At 44.4% G+C, this 20,124-nt stretch overlaps 2 non-coding genes and 2 pseudogenes across 2 annotated transcripts; 3 read left to right on the top strand and 1 right to left on the bottom strand.

Moving 5' to 3' along the window:
• The first annotated feature begins 13,035 nt into the window (after positions 1–13,035).
• Positions 13,036–13,339, top strand: LOC147956923 (signal recognition particle RNA). Its single transcript, XR_015612437.1, has one exon.
• Positions 13,340–15,418: 2,079 nt separating this feature from the next.
• Positions 15,419–15,694, top strand: LOC147956922 (signal recognition particle RNA; annotated as a pseudogene).
• Positions 15,695–17,828: 2,134 nt separating this feature from the next.
• LOC147956921 (signal recognition particle RNA) lies at positions 17,829–18,130 on the top strand. The gene has a single exon (XR_015612442.1).
• Positions 18,131–19,003: 873 nt separating this feature from the next.
• On the bottom strand, positions 19,004–19,420 carry LOC147956920 (putative polygalacturonase pseudogene; annotated as a pseudogene).
• Positions 19,421–20,124: the final 704 nt, after the last annotated feature.

Here is a 20,124-nt window from a genome sequence, read left to right as displayed (position 1 = left end):
GCCGTGTGCCGGCGGCAGCGGTGGCAACAGTTGGGTGAGCAGAGCGAGCTAAGGTCTCGGGAGGGGAAAAGTGAGGAGAGACCGAGAGAGACAGAGGCATCACGGGGTGGATCTTCTCAAAAAAGAGTCAGCAGTGGATAACATCTTATATTATGGGACAGAGGGAGGAGTACCAAAATAACCACAGCTGTAGAGTACCTAAGTATATATTTTTGAGGAGTTAATTACACTATTGGTACATAAACTTGCAGCGCGGGTACAATCTCATACAAAAACTTACAAAATGACTCAAATTAGCCCATAAACTTGCTTTACGGGAGCAAACTGATACAAATTAGTTGAAACCTGCCACGTCGGCTCTAGGAACTTGGCCCGCATCCATATTAATTTACAGGAACCCCCCACTGTATGATGTAAATAGATCCCCGAGTAGCCTAGCCAGCCTCTCTGTTCACCACACACCAGCCAAATCCCTAGCGGTTCTTCTCTGTTCTTCCCACAAATTCACACTCGACCGAGGCAGCCTTCCTCTCAAGCCAAATCCCTAACCCTTGACAGTGGCAACGGCCGCTGCAACGACGGAAGAAGGTGGCTCACCGTGACGGGGCGTCGTCGTCGGCGGATAGTCAGCCCATCCTCGTGGGCGCATGGCCCATGGGTGACGGCAGTGGCAATGTCGGTCCCGACGGTGGTGGCAATGTCGGTCCCGACGGCGGCCTGGGTGACGGTTGTACTGAAGAATGGCGGGTGACATCTGAGCTTCATTTCGGCCCAAAAAAAATCCGGAGGTGCTTTTCTATTCATAATTTCTCGTGTCCTACAGTATGTGACTTTGTGAGTAGAACTCAACAGTTATTGCAGAATCAAATGCAAATGGCCACTGAGTATCATTTTGATGGGTTTATTCCACCATCTGAGTATTGCCCCTGACTTTTTATGACATTGAGAAGAAGTAGAATTGCGGGCATTTTCGTAGCCCTGTTCTTAGAGTGTGTACAGAAGGATTCGACGTAGGGCGTAGGTTTCTAGACTTCCATCTGAGTTATGTAAATAGTGGTAGTGAAAAGATTTAAACGACACTTGTTTTAGTCACAAAACTATGAAAGTAATCACATCACAAGATTGTGATCAAACAACAACAACTCCACTGTAGCAGAACACTACTTTCTGCAACTCTCAACATCACACCCAACACGGGTTTCAGTAAAATATGACAAGCGGGCGGAAATACCACAAAACAACACCTTTCATCTACCGACGTCTGATTATCAACCATACGCACCACAGAAAAACCATATGCGAGCGAATATACCACTGATCAGACCGGATGAAAACCCTAGCGATAAGAGACGCCGTTACAGGTGGGACAATCCGACATAGAAGAAGGAAAGTGATTTCATACCGTAGTCAGGCGGAAACTCACGAATGCCATGAGGACGCGGCTCCATCCAGCGTCGACTTCGTCCGCGGCGACCATCGCACCGTCGCTGACGAGAAACAAAAAGACGAAAGGGCCGATGAGAAACGAAAACCGAAGTGACCGATGTGTGCCTCTCATCCAACAAGCAGGTTTCGGACTAATTTGTATCGTTCCCACAAAGTAAGTTTAGGGGCTAACTTGAGTCAATATGCAAGTTTTTGTATGAAATTGTACCCTCTCTGCAAGTTTATGTATCAATAGTGTAATTAACTCATTTTTTAGAGCTGAAATACGCAGCATCCAGCCGGCCAGACTACTGTCCTTATATATTTGAGTGTCTTAATTTTTTTGAAAGAAAGTTCGAGTTTTATTCATTAGAAATAATCATTACATCGTTTATGAGGATTGGTACAATTGCATTATGTGGTTTCTCGAGCCAATCAGAAATGAAGGAAAATCTATCCAACTTGGCAAGTTCATGAGCAACTTTATTTGCTTCTCTATTACATTGCTCAAATCTAGAAATAGGAAAATCGCAAGCTAAATGAAAACAATCATCAAAAATTGCAGCTGCTGCCCCCCACGATCGTCCTCCTTTGTTCATGGTCTCGATCACCTCCATATTATCCGAGTTAATAATTATGCGATTACAACCCGTCCTTTGCGCAAGCGATAGGCCGAATTTTAACGCCAAAGCTTCAGCCATCAACACATCTGCACACCAGTCAATCTTACCATCCCCCCCCCCCCCCCCCCCCCCCGATGAACCTACCTTTGTCATCTCTTAAGACCACCCCGAGAAGGTTGTGGTCAAAAGAAGCATCAACGTTAAGTTTAACAAATCCCTTTGGGGGGGGGGGGGGGGGCTAGACCATCCTCCTCTTCTCATTGAGTGTCTTAATATTATGTCTGTTTCCTGGCTTTTTTTCCTTGGCTACAAAGTCCAGATGCAGACTGCTGGTGCTGATGCATGCATTTCAGCTCGTCTTGATTAATGCAGACTATTGTTCTTGATTCATGGAATGCAGATGATTAGCAGAAAAGTGCCACCTCAAGAAGTTGCAAAAATTAACAATCGTATATAAATATATGAACAAAAAGGTTGACTGATAAATTGATAATGTTCCATGGGCAAGGCGTACAGTACATGTGTTAAACCAAGACCAGTCAAGGACAACCATCAGACTGCAAATGATTAGAGCATCTCCAGCCGTTGCCCCCCCAGGCGGCTCGAAAAATCGCCGCCTGGGGGCGAACCGGCGGTAAAATCGGCCTGGGGGCGATGGGGTTCCCAGTCGAAGCTCCAGGGTCGGCCCCAAGCGCCTGTTTTAATTACTTTTTAAACATTTATTTGACTAAAATTCAGCGAACGGGACAAATATTCGGCGAAACAGTGCATTAATTCGGCAAACTGAAATAGTTTTTTACATAGATAAAAGACTTCAAAAAATAAATGCGACTACATGCCGAATAAGGTGCTGAGAGAGGCGAAGTCGCTACCATCGCCGCCGCCGCCGTCATTGTCCTCGTCATCCTTCTCCTCCTTCACGCGGCTGCTCCTGCTGGACCCCTGCCAGGCGTTGCCCTGGCGGACCGGTGGTGGCGGCGCGTCATCGTCGCTGTCGTCGAGGACGACAACGCCTCCCTCATCCCAGCCATGGCGCCGAGCGGCGAACCGCTCTTAGGCGAGGTACTGGCGCTCCAGCTCCGTCCGCGTCCAGTCGTCACGCGCCTACTTCAAGGCCGCCGCGTCGTCGAGCTCCTCCTTGACGCCGCCGACGAGCCCTGGCTTCGTCTTCACGGCTGCGAGCCCTGGCTCCGTCTTCGGTTTGACGTAGCGCAGAGGGGCCGAGCAGGAGGCGCGCCCGCCGCCCTCCCAGAATTGTTGTTTTTTGCCTGTTTTAGGGTTTCGAAGAAAAGGAATATCAAACGGAGTCCAAACGGAATGAAACCTTCGGGAACGTGATTTTCTCATCGAATACAACTCAGGAGACTTGGACCCTACGTCAAGACACGTAACAGGAAGCCACGAGGTAGGGGGGGCGCGCCTACCTCCCAGGCGCGCCCTCCACCCTCGTGGGCCCCCTGTTGCTCCACCAACGTACTTCTTCCTCCTATATATACCCACGTACCCCCAAACGATCAGATACGGAGCCAAAACCCTAATTCCACCGTCGTAACTTTCTGTATCCATGAGATCCCATCTTGGGGCCTGTTCTGGAGCTCCGCCGGAGGGGGCATCGATCACGGAGGGCTTCTTCATCAACACCATAACCCCTCCGATGAAGTGTGAGTAGTTTACCTCAGACCTACGGGTCCATAGTTAGTAGCTAGATGACTTCTTCTCTCTTTTTGGATCTCAATACAATGTTCTCCCCCTCTCTTGTGGAGATCTATTCGATGTAATCTTCTTTTTGCGGTGTGTTTGTTGAGACCGATGAATTGTGGGTTTATGATCAAGTCTATCTATGAATAATATTCGAATCTTCTCTGCATTCTTTTATGTATGATTGGTTATCTTTGCAAGTCTCTTCGAATTATCAGTTTGGTTTGGCCTACTAGATTGATCTTTCTTGCAATGGGAGAAGTGCTTAGCTTTGGGTTCAATCTTGCGGTGTTCTTTCCCAGTGACAGTAAGGGCAGCAAGGCACGTATTGTATTGTTGCCATCGAGGATAACATGATGGGGTTTTCTTCATATTGCATGAGTCTATCCCTCTACATCATGTCGAATTGCTTAACGTGTTACTCTGTTTTTAACTTAATACTCTAGATGCATACTGGATAGCGGTCGATGAGTGGAGTAATAGTAGTAGATGCAGGCAGGAGTCGGTCTACTTGTCTCGTACGTGATGCCTATATACATGATCATACCTAGATATTCTCATAACTATGCTCAATTCTGTCAATTGCTCAACAGTAATTTGTTCACCCACCGTAGAATACTTATGCTCTCGAGAGAAGCCACTAGTGAAACCTATGCTCCCCGGGTCTATCTTCATCATATTAATCTCCTACTACTTAGTTATTTACTTTGCTATTTACTTTGCATCTTTATCATAAAAATACCAAAAATATTATCTTATCATATCTACCAGATCTCACTCTCGTAAGTGGCCCTATAGGGATTGACAACCCCTGTTTGCGTTGGTTGCGAGGATTTATTTGTTTTGTGCAGGTGCGAGGGACTCGCGCGTAGCCTCCTACTGGATTGATACCTTGGTTCTCAAAAACTGAGGGAAATACTTACGCTACTTTGCTGCATCATCCCTTCCTCTTCGGGGAAAACCAACGCAGTGCAAAAAGAGGTAGCAAGAACGATTTCTGGCGCCGTTGCCGAGGAGGTCTACGCAAAAGTCAACATACCAAGTACCCTTCACATACCCTTATTTCCCGCATTACATTATTTGCCATTTGCCTCTCATTTTCCTCTCCCCCACTTCACCCTCGCCGTATTATTTGCCTCCTCTTTTGTTTGCCTTCTTCCCGTATGTATCCTTGTTTGTGTTTCCATGTGCCTTCTATTTGCTTGCATCTTTGCTTGCTAAAAATCTATTGATATGGATCCACTTAAAGTGTTCTACTTGGATCATCTTCGATCCTTATGTGCTCGTGCTGAAACCCCAACTAGCCTAGTTGATGGGAAATCTTTAGATGAGCATGCTCATTTTGTGCGTCATTGTTTGTCTGAAAAAGGGAAGCTCTTATGGTATCATATAAATAGTTTGCTATGCTATGCTTCGAATCTTTGTGAAATTTGTGATTTTACTTGTTGCTCTAAGAACCCTAAAAAACACCTTCCCTACCTATGTGAGTTCAATGATAATGAAATCCTATCTTCTTATGCAAAGGGTGTTTATAGTTATTATGATATCGAACAAATTGAAGAATTTGTCATTTTTAAGGGTGCTCATGAAGTTGCTTCTTTGATTAAAAAGTATGATTTTACTCTCAATAAATCTGAAAATTCCGTCATACTTAAATATTGCAATGAAAACTTTGCTCATAATGTCTATGTCCAAGAATTTATTGAAAGAATGAATGTTGCTTTGGAAGAAAATAATGATATGCATGAATCTATAGATAATGATGATTCCGATGATTTGGTTGAAATATCCCTTGATGAGCATGATGCCTGCTATTCTTGTGGCCATGATGCCAATATTTATGAAGATGAATTTGCTATAGTTCCTTATGTTAAAACATGAGATCGTTGCTATTGCACCCATACTTGATAGTTCCTTCGATGAAAAGCATGATTGCAATGATTTTATTATAAATTCTCTTAATGTCAATTGTGTTAATGATATGCAAAACCCTAATCTTGGGGATGCTAGTTTTGCTATGACTACTATTTGTTGCAATGATCATGATTGGGGTGATTCTACTTTTGATCTTGAAAATTTATTTAAGCCCCACGATGAATATGAGATTGATAATAGTGTTTGCAATATTATTGAAAGTGGGTTTGGAGAGATCATGACTTTAGTTAATGTTAATCCCACTATTTTGGAAGAGTTTCAACTTTGCATACATGTGGATCTTGTTAAGAATATGTTTTGTGATAGCTATATTGTTGAATTTGCTTATGATCCTACATGTAATTATTATGAGAGAGGAAAATATGGTGGTAGAAATTTTCATGTTACTAAATTACCTCTCGTTATGTTGAGATTGCTATTGTTTCTTTCCGCTTCCTTGCATATGCTAGTTTTTGTTTGCCTTGATAATTTGTTCGCCTATAAGATTCCTATGCATAGGAAGTATGTTAGACTTAGATGTGTTTGTCACGTGTTTTATGATGCTCTCTTTGTGCTTCAATTCTTGTCTTTGATGTGAGCATCATTGAAATATTATGCCTAGCTAGGGGCGTTAAACGATAGCGCTTGTTGGGAGGCAACCCAATTTTATTTTTATTCCTTACTTTTTCCTCCTGTTTAGTAATAAGTAATTTATCTAGCCTCTGTTTTGGTTGTGTTTTTTGTGTTTAATTAGTGTTTGTGCCAAGTAGAACCGTTGGGAAGACTTGGGGAAAGTCCTGTTGAACTTGCTGTAAAAAACAGAAACTTTAGCGCTCACGAGAACTGCTGTCATTTTTATTTGGAAAGTGATATTTAGTTAATTATTTTTGAAGATGATTAATAGATAAATTCCTCACGTCCAGAAATTTATTTTAGAATTTTTGGGGTTCCAGATCTTGCGCTAGCTACAGATTACTACAGACTGTTCTGTTTTTGACAGATTCTGTTTTTCGTGTGTTGTTTGCTTATTTTGATGAATCTATGGCTAGTAAAATAGTTTATAAACCATAGAAAAGTTGTAATACATTAGGTATAACACCCATATAAATAAATAATGAGTTCATTACAGTACCTTGAAGTGGTCTTTTGTTTTCTTTCGCTAATGGAGCTCACGAGATTTTCTACTTTAAGTTTTGTGTTGTGAAGTTTTCAAGTTTTGGGTAAAGATTTGATGGATTATGGAACAAGGAGTGGCAAGAGCCTAAGCTTGGGGATGCCCATGGCACCCCCAAGATAATCTAAGGACACCTAAAAGCCAAAGCTTGGGGATGCCCCGAAAGGCATCCCCTCTTTCGTCTACTTCTATCGGTAACTTTACTTGGAAATATATTTTTATTTACCACATGATATGTGTTTTGCTTGGAGCGTCTTGTATTATTTGAGTCTTTGCTTGTTAGTTTACCACAATCATCCTTTCTGTACACACCTTTTTAGAGAGCCATACTTGATTTGGAATTTGTTAGAATACTCTATGTGCTTCGCTTATATCTTTTGAGTTATATAATTTTGCTCTAGTGCTTCACTTATATCTTTTAGAGCACGGTGGTGGATTTGTTTTATAGAAACTATTGATCTCTCATGCTTCACTTAGATTATTTTGAGAGTCTTAATAGCATGGTAATTTGCTTAAAATCCTAATATGCTTGGCATGCAAGATTAATAATAAAACTCTCTTATGAGTGTGTTGAATACTATGAGAAGTTTGATACTTGATATTGTTTTGAGATATGGAGATGGTGATATTAAAGTCATGCTAGTTGAGTAGTTGTGAATTTGAGAAATACTTGTGTTGAAGCTTGTGATTCCCGTAGCATGCATGTATGGTGAACCGTTATGTGATGAAGTCGGAGCATGATTTATTTATTGATTGTCTTCCTTATGAGTGGCGGTCGGGGATGAGCGATGGTCTTTTCCTACCAATCTATCCCCCTAGGAGCATGTGCGTAATACTTTGCTTTGATAACTTGTAGATTTTTGCAATAAGTATATGCGTTATTTATGACTAATGTTGAGTCCATGGATTATACGCACTCTCAGCCTTCCACTTTTGCTAGCCTCTCTAATACCGCGCACCTTTCGCCGGTATCATACACCTACCATATACCTTCCTCAAAACAGCCACCATACCTACCTATTATGGCATTTCCATAGCCATTCCGAGATATATTGCCATGCAACTTTCCACCGTTTCGTTTATGACACACTCCATCATCGTCATATTGCTTAGCATGATCATGTAGTTGACATAGTATTTGTGGCAAAGCCACCGTTCATAATTCTTTCATACTTGTCACTCATGCATCGTTGCATATCCTGGTACACCGCCGGAGGCATTCATATAGAGTCATATTTTGTTCTAAGTATCGAGTTGTAATTGTTGAGTTGTAAGAAAAATAAAAGTGTGATGATCATCATTATTAGAGCATTGTCCCAGTGAGGAAAGGATGATGGAGACTATGATTCCCCCACAAGTCGGGATGAGACTCCGGACGAAAAATAAATAAAAGAGGCCAAAGAGGCCCAAATAAAAAAAGAGAAAGAAAAGAGGCCATAAAAAGAGAAAAGGCCCAAATAAAAAAAATGAGAGAAAAAGAGAGAAGGGACAATGTTACTATCCTTTTACCACACTTGTGCTTCAAAGTAGCACCATGATCTTCATAGTAGAGAGTCTCTCATGTTACCACTTTCATATACTAGTGGGAATTTTTTATTATAGAACTTGGCTTGTATATTCCAATGATGGGCTTCCTCAAATTGCCCTAGGTCTTCATGAGCAAGCAAGTTGGATGCACACCCACTTAGTTTCTTTTTGAGCTTTCATATACTTATAGCTCTAGTGCATCCGTTGCATGGCAATCCCTACTCACTCACATTGATATCTATTGATGGGCATCTCCATAGCCCATTGATATGCCTAGTTGATGTGAGACTATCTTCTCCTTTTTGTCTTCTCCACAACCACCACTCTATTCCACCTGTAGTGGTATATCCATGGCTCACGCTCATGTATTGCGTGAAAATTGAAAAAGTTTTGAGATTGTCAAAAGTATGAAACAATTGCTTGGCTTGTCATCGGGGTTGTGCATGATTTAAATATTTTTTGTGGTGAAGATAGAGCATAGCCAGACTATATGATTTTGTAGGGATAACTTTCTTTAGCCATGTTATTTTGAGAAGACATAATTGCTTTGTTAGTATGCTTGAAGTATTATCATTTTTATGTCAATATGAACTTTTGTCTTGAATCTTTCGGATCTGAATATTCATACCACAATTAAGAAGAATTGCATTAAAATTATGCCAAGTAGCACTCCGCATCAAAAAATTATATTTTTATCATTTACCTACTCGAGGACGAGCAGGAATTAAGCTTGGGGATGCTTGATACGTCTCCAACGTATCTATAATTTTTGATTGCTCCATGCTATATTATATACTACTTTGGACATTATTGGGCTTTATTATCCACTTTTATATTATTTTTGGGACTAACCTATTAACCGGAGGCCCAGCCCAGAATTGATGTTTTTTTGCCTGTTTTAGGGTTTCGAAAAAAAGGAATATCAAACGGAGTCCAAACGGAATGAAACCTTCGGGAACGTGATTTTCTCATCGAATACAACTCAGGAGACTTGGACCCTACATCAAGACACGTAACAGGAAGCCACGAGGTAGGGGGGGCGCGCCTACCCCCCCAGGCGCGCCCTCCACCCTTGTGGGCCCCCTGTTGCTCCACCAACGTACTTCTTCCTCCTATATATACCCACGTACCCCCAAACGATCAGATATGGAGCCAAAACCCTAATTCCACCACCGTAACTTTCTGTATCCACGAGATCCCATCTTGGGGCCTGTTCCGGAGCTCCGCCGGAGGGGGCATCGATCACGGAGGGCTTCTTCATCAACACCATAGCCCCTCCGATGAAGTGTGAGTAGTTTACCTCAGACCTACGGGTCCATAGTTAGTAGCTAGATGGCTTCTTCTATCTTTTTGGATCTCAATACAATGTTCTCCCCCTCTCTTGTGGAGATCTATTCGACGTGATCTTCTTTTTGCGGTGTGTTTGTTGAGACCGATGAATTGTGGGTTTATGATCAAGTCTATCTATGAATAATATTTGAATCTTCTCTGAATTCTTTTATGTATGATTGGTTATCTTTGCAAGTCTCTTCGAATTATCAGTTTGGTTTGGCCTACTAGATTGATTTTTCTTGCAATGGGAGAAGTGCTTAGCTTTGGGTTCAATCTTGCGGTGTCCTTTCCCAGTGACAGTAAGGGCAGCAAGGCACGTATTGTATTGTTGCCATCGAGGATAACATGATGGGGTTTTCTTCATATTGCATGAGTCTATCCCTCTACATCATGTCGAATTGCTTAACGTGTTACTCTGTTTTTAACTTAATACTCTAGATGCATGCTGGATAGCGGCCGATGAGTGGAGTAATAGTAGTAGATGCAGGCAGGAGTCGGTCTACTTGTCTCGGACGTGATGCCTATATACATGATCATACCTAGATATTCTCATAACTATGCTCAATGCTGTCAATTGCTCAACAGTAATTTGTTCACCCACCGTAGAATACTTATGCTCTCGAGAGAAGCCACTAGTGAAACCTATGGCCCCCGGGTCTATCTTCATCATATTAATCTCCTACTACTTAGTTATTTACTTTGCCTTTATTTTACTTTGCATCTTTATCATAAAAATACCAAAAATATTATCTTATCATATCTACCAGATCTCACTCTCGTAAGTGGCCCCATAGGGATTGACAACCCCTATTTGCGTTGGTTGCGAGGATTTATTTGTTTTGTGCAGGTGCGAAGGACTCGCGCGTAGCCTCCTACTGGATTGATACCTTGGTTCTCAAAAACTGAGGGAAATACTTACGCTACTTTGCTGCATCATCCCTTCCTCTTCGGGGAAAACCAACGCAGTGCTAAAAGAGGTAGCAAGTACCTCGTGGAGCGTGCGGCCAGGGGCGCCCCACCATAGGCAGCGCCCCTCGCTGTTCTTGCCCCACCACCCGCGCCCCGTTGGTGGACGCCAGCCGCTGCGCCTGCCGGCGCTGGAAGTACACCGCCCACGACGCGTGGTTTTCGGCGGCGTACTGCGGGAGGGCTCGCTGCTCCTCTGTCAGCGACGCCCGCACGCGGTCGACCTCGGCGGCGAAGAGGTCGGGGCGCGCCTCGACGTCGGGCACCGGGGGAATGGGGACGCCACCGGCGCTAAGCCTCCACCCCGTCGGCCCAGCGCGCATGTCCGATGGCACCGGGATGTTCACCTCAAAGAAAAGATAGGCCTCCCACTCGTGGAGCGAGCAGCAGCCCATCGCCGGGAATCGCTCGGCCATCGGATGGGCTTGGGGAGAGAGGGGAGGGGAGGAATGTCGGCGGCGGCTGCGCATGGGGAGAGAGGCAGAGCTCGGCGGCGGCTGTGGGCGGGTGTGGCCAGAGGCGAGGGGAGGCCTTGCTTTTATAGCCACGCGCCGTGTGTACGCGTGGCGGGAGGGGAGGCGTCACCGCGCCGCCCATGAGGAATCAATGGCAAGGCTGACCAGCGACAGCCTTGCCATTGATTCCCCGCGGGAAATCGAGGCGTTGTGAGGACGACGAGGCGAGTGTCACTGACTCGGCGGGCCCGCAGCTCTTTCGCCAAAACCGCTCGCCCCGGCGCCCCCGGGCGCCCCTAGCGCGCCAGATTCGGCCTGGGTCCGCCGGCACCAGTTTCGGCCCAAACCGGCTAAAAACAGGCTCCTGGAGGCGCGACTGGGCCGATTTTTGGGTGCCGGCGCAGAAAAATCGCCGGGGAGGTTGTTGGGGGCACGGCTGGAGATGCTCTTAGCAGCAAGCGTGAGACAAGAACCTTCTGACTGCCGCCAATTAACAGGCATAATCACACAATGAACAAGCATAATGGCAGATGCTTCTCTATAAACAGATTACTAATAATCTGGTTCTGGGACATTACAGATTGGCAACCATATTTTGCTCTGCACAAACATATGTACTCCATTGGCAAATCATTGGTCTAACAGTGTGTCTGTTCAGGAATCAAAGATTTGCAGCAGATAGCATAGGGACAGACAAACAGCCCCAAAACCATGCGTGGGACAAAACAGATCAACAACAGCTTCTCATACCAACAACAGACACTACGCTACAGGGTTACATTAAAGAAATGAAGACCACTCATATCTTGCATCCGGATACAACTCTTTGAAGCCTTATAAATAGACCACCAAGGAGGCAAGGAGCAAACACTAAGCATAAGTACAAGCAACCAAAAAAGCTCAACATTCACAGCCATCTCCTTCAGCAGCATGGGCGAGAGAGTTTGTGCCGGCGGTCTCATCAGAGTTTATAAGGGCAAAAGGCGGAGCGAGGTTCGGCCGCTGCCGCGTCGTGGGCAAATAAAGCTGAGGATGGCACACATCGTGATGCACTCCGTCGCTTCGGCGCTCCTCCTCAGGACTACGTCGCAGCTTCCCGTTCTGGATCACAAGTGAATGTTACCGACGACTCTGTAAATTTGAGTAGTAGGGTTTGTTGTAAACCGCTCCCCCTGTATAACTGTTGTTATCAGTTTGAGAAAGTCCCTCCTTTTTCTGCAGATCAGGGTGTGACTTTCATGGATTATGATGGTGTGGTTAGTTCTCGCGCCATCTGCTCTTATTTTGCATCCTCATTCTGATCTCCACCAGGATGTTTACCATCCGTTTTGCTCTCGTTGTCGGATGCTTCATCATCTGAACTTGAGGATGCATGGTTCATAAGACTCCTCGATGGCTTCATTGTCAACTTGGCAATGAGGTCAGTGATGCAAAATGGGTCGGTTGCTGGTGGCAGACATCCTCAAGTGTAACTACCAAAATGATGCCGCAGAAACCATGGGACTCAAGTCGAGTCACTAATCCGCCTTGGTTTATGTAATGACAATCATACAGAACTAATCACGCTGCAGTTCTATATTGTTTCCATTTCTGTGAAGCAGTTGTTTTTGAGCTAATTCTGTGAAGCGATTACATTGTACTAATTTTTTTAGCACTAGTGCATTGTGCTAATTACAAGTAGTTCAAAAACCCACCTTAATTACAAGTAGTGCCTTGTCCGCATGGCCACGTTCATGAACCCAAAATGACAAAGGCCTAATTAAGCTGCCAAAGCCCACTCTAATCTCAGTCCCAGCTCCAGCAGAAAGCACAACGCGCCACCTTCCACCAGGAAGCACATCACCCCACCTTGTTTAGTCCCACCTCGCCAACCGAGGACGCATTTGACCAGCTTAAATAGCAGCCTCCACTTACTTCATTCGACGAGCTCAGTTGCGAGAGCTTGTAACCCGAGTGGGGGCATTAAAGTGATGTGGACGCTGTTGTAGCGCTGCGGGCCTGGTCTGGATATGTTACTGCTGGCCCGCCCGTTCCAAGTTGCGTAGTGGACCGGCTGAGGCCTATGCTAAAGCTGGGCCTCACGGTCCATAATGTGGCAGGCACAGCGTGAGGCTGGCTTCACAGAGCAGCGACAACTGCCCACTTCCAACGGTGGAAGGATAACGAGCCGCTGTACTCTTAGGCTGCTTGGGCCTTGCAGCCTACTCCAGTGAACCATCATTTTTTTCTTTTCTTTTGACTATTGACTACAAATTGCCATTATGGTTATTTTTGGACTATCAAGGAGATGATACCGAGGTCGAGTAGACTACTCCCGCGAACCATCATTTTTTCCCCTTTTCTTTTGACTATTCACTACAAATTGTCATTATGGTTTTTTTGGACTATCAAGGAGATGGTGCCCAGCTCGAGTAGGCCGTTTGGTCCTTGCAGCCTACTCCAGCGAACCATCATTTTTTTCTTTTCTTTTGACTATTGACTACAAAGTGCCATTATAGTTATTTTGGGACTATCAAGGAGATGGTGCGAGGTCGACTAGGCTACTTCAGCGAACCATCATTTTCTTTCCTTTTCTTATGACTGTTGACTACAAATTGCCATTATGGTTCTTTTCGGATTATCAAGGAGATGGTACCGAGGTCGAGTAGGCCACTTGGGCCTCACAACCTACTCTAGCGGACCATCATTTTATTTTTATTTTTTTCCTTTTCTTTATCTATTGACTACAAATTGCCATTATGGTTCTTTTCGGACTATCAAAGTAACATTTCTGAATTTGTAAGTTTCTAAACATTGAAATTGCAAGCTACTCAAAACAATTTGATTTTCGAAGTTACCAAGACAGCCAATCGGTTCTCACTTAGAGATCCAATAGCCACATCACTTCGTACAACAAGAAGCTGGGTACTACATAATCGATCTACTTTGTCCCAGCTTTTATCGTAATGTCTTGTTTAATCACCCTCGGACTTTGCTTTCTTGGCTTATGGAATGCAAATGATTAGCATAAAATTGCCATCTCAAGAAAAATGCAGAGGCTTATGATCAATTACAGGAGTCGGCCATGGATTAATTTATTAACAAAAGGATGGCCAAGAATCTGTGTCTAACACATGTGTTGAACCAAGACCGGTCAAGGCCAACCACCAGACTGCAGCAGCTACATCATCAGAGAGGACAATTAACACAAATGATTAGCAGAAAGCATGAGACATAATTAATCACACAGTTAGCAAGCATAATCACATATGCTTCTTCATGGGCAAACTAATACTCTGGATCTGGGGACATCACAGGTTGGCAACCATTCTCTACTCTGCACATATACATGATACATGTACTAGATACCACATGTGTCCAAAATTGGCAAATCAGTTGGCCTGACAGGTGCATACAGTGTCTGTTCAAGAGTCAAAGATTTGCAGATAACACATGGATAAACAGCCCCAAATTAAGAATGGAACAGCACACATCAACAGAAGTTTCCCATACCAACAGACAGACACTACAGTCTACATACAAGGCTACATTAAGAAAATGAACATCATCCAAATACAGTCGATGGCAAAGGAGCAACAATGTAGCTGTCGTGTATTGGATCCGGATAGAACTCTCTGAAGCCTTATAAATAGACCACCCAGGTAGCAGACATTAAGCATAAGTGCATGCAAGCAACCAAGGCAGCTCACAGAGACAAACATATCCTTCACCAGCATGGGCGAGAGAGTTTGCGCCGGCGATATTGTTGGAGTTCACAAGGGTGAAAGGCGGAGCGCGGTTCAGATGTTTCATCATTTGAACTTGCCGATGCCGCGTTCATAAGACTCGTTGATGGCTTCATACCGGCATCTGATGGTGTGTGCTTGATGATGCACCAATAAAATCTGTGGAGGCAGCTTTACATGCAGTAAGAATCTCCTCTTTTTCTTTTCTTTTTTTGCTTGTTTGATCTGTTTGGAGAGGGTCGGAAAAGAAGAGAAGACTAATCAACAAGGCAGAGAAGAAACGGATGGAAAGGAGGACATTTATATTGTTTCCACTTCTGCTAAGTAAGTTCTCTGTGCTAATTAGCACTCGTTGCAAAACCAGCGAATGGCTGCCCAAACCATGTCCGCATGGACACGTCCATGAGCCCAAAAGGACAAAGGCCGAAGCCACAGAAGCCCACGCTAAAATCTTCTATCAGTCCACAACGCTCCGCCTCATTCCCTAACTAAGCACAACACTCCACTTATTTTAGTCCCACCTCGCCAGCCGAGGAGGCGTTCAACCAGCTTAAATACCCGCCTCCACTCTCTTCTCTTGCCGAGCTCAGTTGCGAGAGCTTGTAATCCAAGTGGGGGCATTAAGGTGGTGTGGACGCTGTTGTAGCGCTGCAAGCTTGGTCTAGGTGTGCTACTGTTGGCCCGCCCATTCCAAGTTGAGTAGTGGACCGCTTGGGGCCTATGCGAAAGTTGGGCCTCACGGTCCATAATGTGGCAGGCACCGCGTGAGGCTGGCTTCACAGAGCAGCGACAACTGCCCGCTGCACTCCTAGGCCGCTTGGGCCTCGTAGCCTACTCCAGCGAACCATCATTTTTTTCTTTATTCAGTGTATAAATGTATTTTCACTTTTCTCTTTATTCTGTGTATAAATGTATTTTTTGCTTACTCTTTTGGCTCTGGAATTTTCACTTTTTTCTGTGTATAAATATATTTTTTGCTTACTTTTTTGGCTCTGGAATGTAAACGGAGAGTATTTCCATTTTTTGTGCTGCATGTAAGAGGTTTATTTGCTCACTCCATTTTTTGTGCTGCATGTAAGAGGTTTACATTAAAATTTTAATTGAATGCAATTTTGACTCTTCAATATAAATTGTGTTCTCGAATATAAATTACGAGTATTCCTTTTTTTCCTGAACACAGGAGGTTTATTTGCTTACATTGTTTACTCTTCAGTAGAAATTGTGACTGAATATAAATGGCGAGTATGTTTTTGGGTGAACATAAGACGCTTATTTGCTTACTCTTTTGACTCTTGAATATAATTTGTGAGTATTATTCTTTTTGTGTTGCACATAAGAGGTCCATTTGCTTGCTCTTTTGAGTCTTCAATATAAACTGTGCTTTGCATTTTTTTTCTATCCAATAATATGGCAACAAAGCTTTGCATTTTTTCTATCCAATAATATGGCAACAAAGCAGCGGTTTGATAGTCTGCCTTGCAAGCCTAGGATAAACACTGATGAACAACAAAGTGACAATTCTGAATTTGTGACTCTGTATGCATTGAAACAGTAAGTTGCTCACAAACAACTTTTACTTCTAACGTTACTCACAACAACTCTCTATGCATTGAAACAGTAAGCCACTCGACAACACGCTACTTATAGTTACAGTTCTCGCTTAGGGATCCAATAGCCTCATCATTTGATGCAGCAAGAAGCTGGATAGTACTCTGTCCCAGCCACTGATGTAGCAGGTGCGATGGAGTAAGAGCACTGCTGCATGGTGATCTGGTCGACGGCGAGTGTGTCGGTGGGGAATGGGCAGGAGCCGGCATGGCTGCCCTGCGGGGCGCTGGGGTGACGCCGGCCGACACGCCCTCGACATCGGCGCACTTCCACGACACCTTCCTCTCCTTGGTCATCTTGGTGGTGACGTTGGCCATGCAGAACCCCGTGAAGGGCGTGCCCGGGATGCTCTGCATCCTCACCGCCTCCTTCCACACGCCGGTGGCCACCATGTCCTGGTAGCTAATGTTCTCCACCACCGGTACCGCCGTTTTCGGGATGGAACTTGTAGTTGCCGGTCATCCAGAAGACGCGCTTCATGCCCTCGAGCCTCATCCGGCGCGCGTACACGTCGTAGTTTACAAGGGTGAAAGGTGGAGCGCAGTTTGGCCGCGGCCGCGACCAAGTTCTGGATCACAAGTGAATGTGACTGAGACTGACTCTGTACATATTAGGATTCGTTGTAAACTGCTCCCCATGTGTAACTGTTTTTATCGGTTTTTGAGAAAGTTGCTCCTCTTTCTGCACATCACGGTGTGCGCTTCATGCATGGATGATTGTCTGATTCGTTCTTACTTTTCGTTGTTTGCTCTTGTCTTGAATCTTTTTGGTCCTCATTCTGATCACTACCAGACTGTTTACCATCCGATTCGGTCTCGTCGTCAGATGTTTCATCATTTGAACTCAATGATGCATCCTTCGTAAGACTTGTCGATGGCTTCATACTTGTCGATGCACCAGTCAAATATGTGAAGGCAGCTTTACATGTAGTAAGAATCTCCTCTTTTTTTTCTTTTGCTCGTTTGAGCTGTCTGGGAAGAGTTGGAGAAGGAGAAGACAAGGATCGAGCCAGTCATTAATCCTGTCTTCAGTCTTCACTAATTAACCTTCGGATACAGTACATGCTACCGAGTAAAAAATCAAATCGATGATAGAAAGATTGTACTGTTTGTCCCATTGATATGCGTTTGGGATTCTACAAATAAAATACTGTATTTAATATTGTTTCCATTTCTGTTAAGCAAGTTCATTGTGCTAATTAGCACCCAGTTCCAAAACCATGTCCATATGGCCACGTTCATGAGCCCAAAACTTCTTTCAGTCCACAACGCTCCACCTCATTCCCCAACAGGAAGCACAGTACTCCACTAGTTTTAGTCCCACTTCGCCAACCGAGGAGGCGTTCGACCAGCTTAAATACCCGTCTCCACTCTCTTCACTCGCCGAGCTCAATTGTGAGAGTTTGTAACCCGAGTGGGGGCATCAAGATGATGTCGACATTTGTAGCGCTGCGGGCCTGGTCTGGGAATGCTATTGCTGACCCGCTCGTTCCAAGTTGCGTAGTGGACCGCTTGGGGTCTATACGAAAGCTGGGCCTCATGGTCCATAATGTGGCAGGCACAGCATGAGGCTGGCTTCATAGAGCAGCGACAACTGCCCGCGTCCAACGGTGGAAGGATAACGGGCCGCTGCACTCCTAGGCCGCTTGGGCCTTGTAGCCTACTCCAGCGAACCATCACTTTTTTTCTTTGTTCTGAGTATAAATGTATTTTTTGCTTATTCTTTTGGCTCTTGAATATAAACTGGGAATATTTTCATTTTTTGTGATGCATGTAAGAGGTTTATTTGCTCAATCTTTTGACTTGAGTATAAATTGCGAGTGTTTCTTTTTTTATTGAACACTAAAATTTTAATTGCATGAAATATTGACTCTTCAGTATAAATTATGGCTCTTCAATATAAATTACGAGTATTCATTTTTTTCCTAAACACAGGAGGTTTATTTGCTTACATATACTCTTGAGTATAAATTGTGACTCTTAAATATATATTGTGAGTATTTTTTTGGGTGAACATAAGACGCTTATTTGCTTACACTTTTGACTGTTGAATATAATTTGTGAGTATTATTCTTTTTGTGTTGCACATAAGAAGTCCATTTGCTTGCTCTTTTGAGTCTTCAATATAAATTGTGCTTCATATCTTTTGTCTATCCGATAATATGGCAAACAAGCAACGGTTTGACGGTCTGCCTTGCAAGGCCTAGGATAAACACTGATGAACAACAAAAGTGACAATTCTGAATTTGCAACTCCGTATGCATCGAAACAGTAAGTTGCTCACAAACAACTTTTGCTTCTATAGTTACTCACAACAATTATGTATGTATTGAAACAGTAAGCCACTCGACAACACGCTCCTTATTGTTACTGTTCTCACTTAGAGATCCAATAGCCTCATCACTTGGTGCAATAAGAAGCTGGATACTATATAGCTGAGCTACTCTGTCCCAGCCACTGAAGTAGCAGGTGGGATGGAGTATGAGCACTGTTGCACGGTGATCTGGTCAACGGTGAGTGTGTCGGTGGGGAACGGGCAGGAGCCGGCGTGGGTTCCCTACAGCGGCGCGCATGGCGCCGGGGTGACGCCGGCCGAGACGTCCTCGACGTCGGTGCAGTTCCACGACACATTCCTCTCCTTGGTCATCTCGGCGGTGACGTTGGCCATGCAGATGCACTTGAAGGGCGCCCCCTGGATGCCCTGCACCCTCGCAGCCTCCTTCCGCACGCCGGTGGCCACAATGTCCTGGTAGCGGATGTTCTTCAGGACGGTGGTCTTGTCGTAGCCGTCGTCGGGGTGGGACTTGTAGTCGTCGGTCATCCAGAAGACGTGCTTCATGCCGTCGAGCCTCACACGGCACGCGTACACGTCAAACACATACGCGCTGGACGCCACCGCTATCTTGATCTGCACCGCCAACTTGGTGCCCACCGCTGTCGTCTTCTCGGCGCGCACGTCCGTATACTCTGTCATTGTATAGTTTGTGTACTCTGCGTGGCCTGCACCTGTCTTTTTGCTTGGCTCCAAAGTTCAAATGAAGACTGTTATTCTATCCTGAAACCTGTCATCAAAACTTCAAAACTGATGATGCCTTCATTATCATAGTCTTGATTAATCAGACTCTACTTTCTTCATCCATGGAATGGAAATGATTATACTAGTAGTAAACAAGGTGCCATCTCAAAAAAAATGCAGAGTTCCTCTGAAGTTATGATCAATCACATGAGACAGCCATGTACGTATCAGTCTATTAACACAAGGTTAACCAGTATGTCCAACCAAGCTCTACTTTGTTGATTCATGGAATGCAAATGATTAGCAGGAAAGTGCCACCAGAAGAAAATGTAGAGAACTATGCATTAATTTATCAACAAAAAGGTTGACCAAAATGTCTTCTAACATACAGGTGTCCATACCAAGACCAGTCAAGGCCAACCACTAGACTGCAGCATCTGCATCATCACACAGGACAACTAGTGCAAATGATTAGCAACTAAGTGCTGGGAGGAACCTTCTGATTGCCCCCAATGAACAGGCATGATCAAAGATGCTTCTTCATAGACAGATTACTAATACTCTGGATCTGGGGACATCACAGGTTGGCAACCATTTTTTTGCTCTTCACAAACATGTAGCACCTGACACCACAGCTGTCCAAGATTGGCAACAGGTGCATA

The sequence above is a fragment of the Triticum urartu genome, chromosome 7A, assembly GCF_056163025.1.
Source record: "Triticum urartu cultivar PI428250 chromosome 7A, HENAU_Tu73, whole genome shotgun sequence".
In the NCBI taxonomy this organism is placed as follows: Eukaryota; Viridiplantae; Streptophyta; class Magnoliopsida; order Poales; family Poaceae; genus Triticum; species Triticum urartu.
The sequence above is the reverse complement of the archived record's forward strand: the minus strand, read 5'-3'. Positions and strand labels throughout refer to the sequence as shown.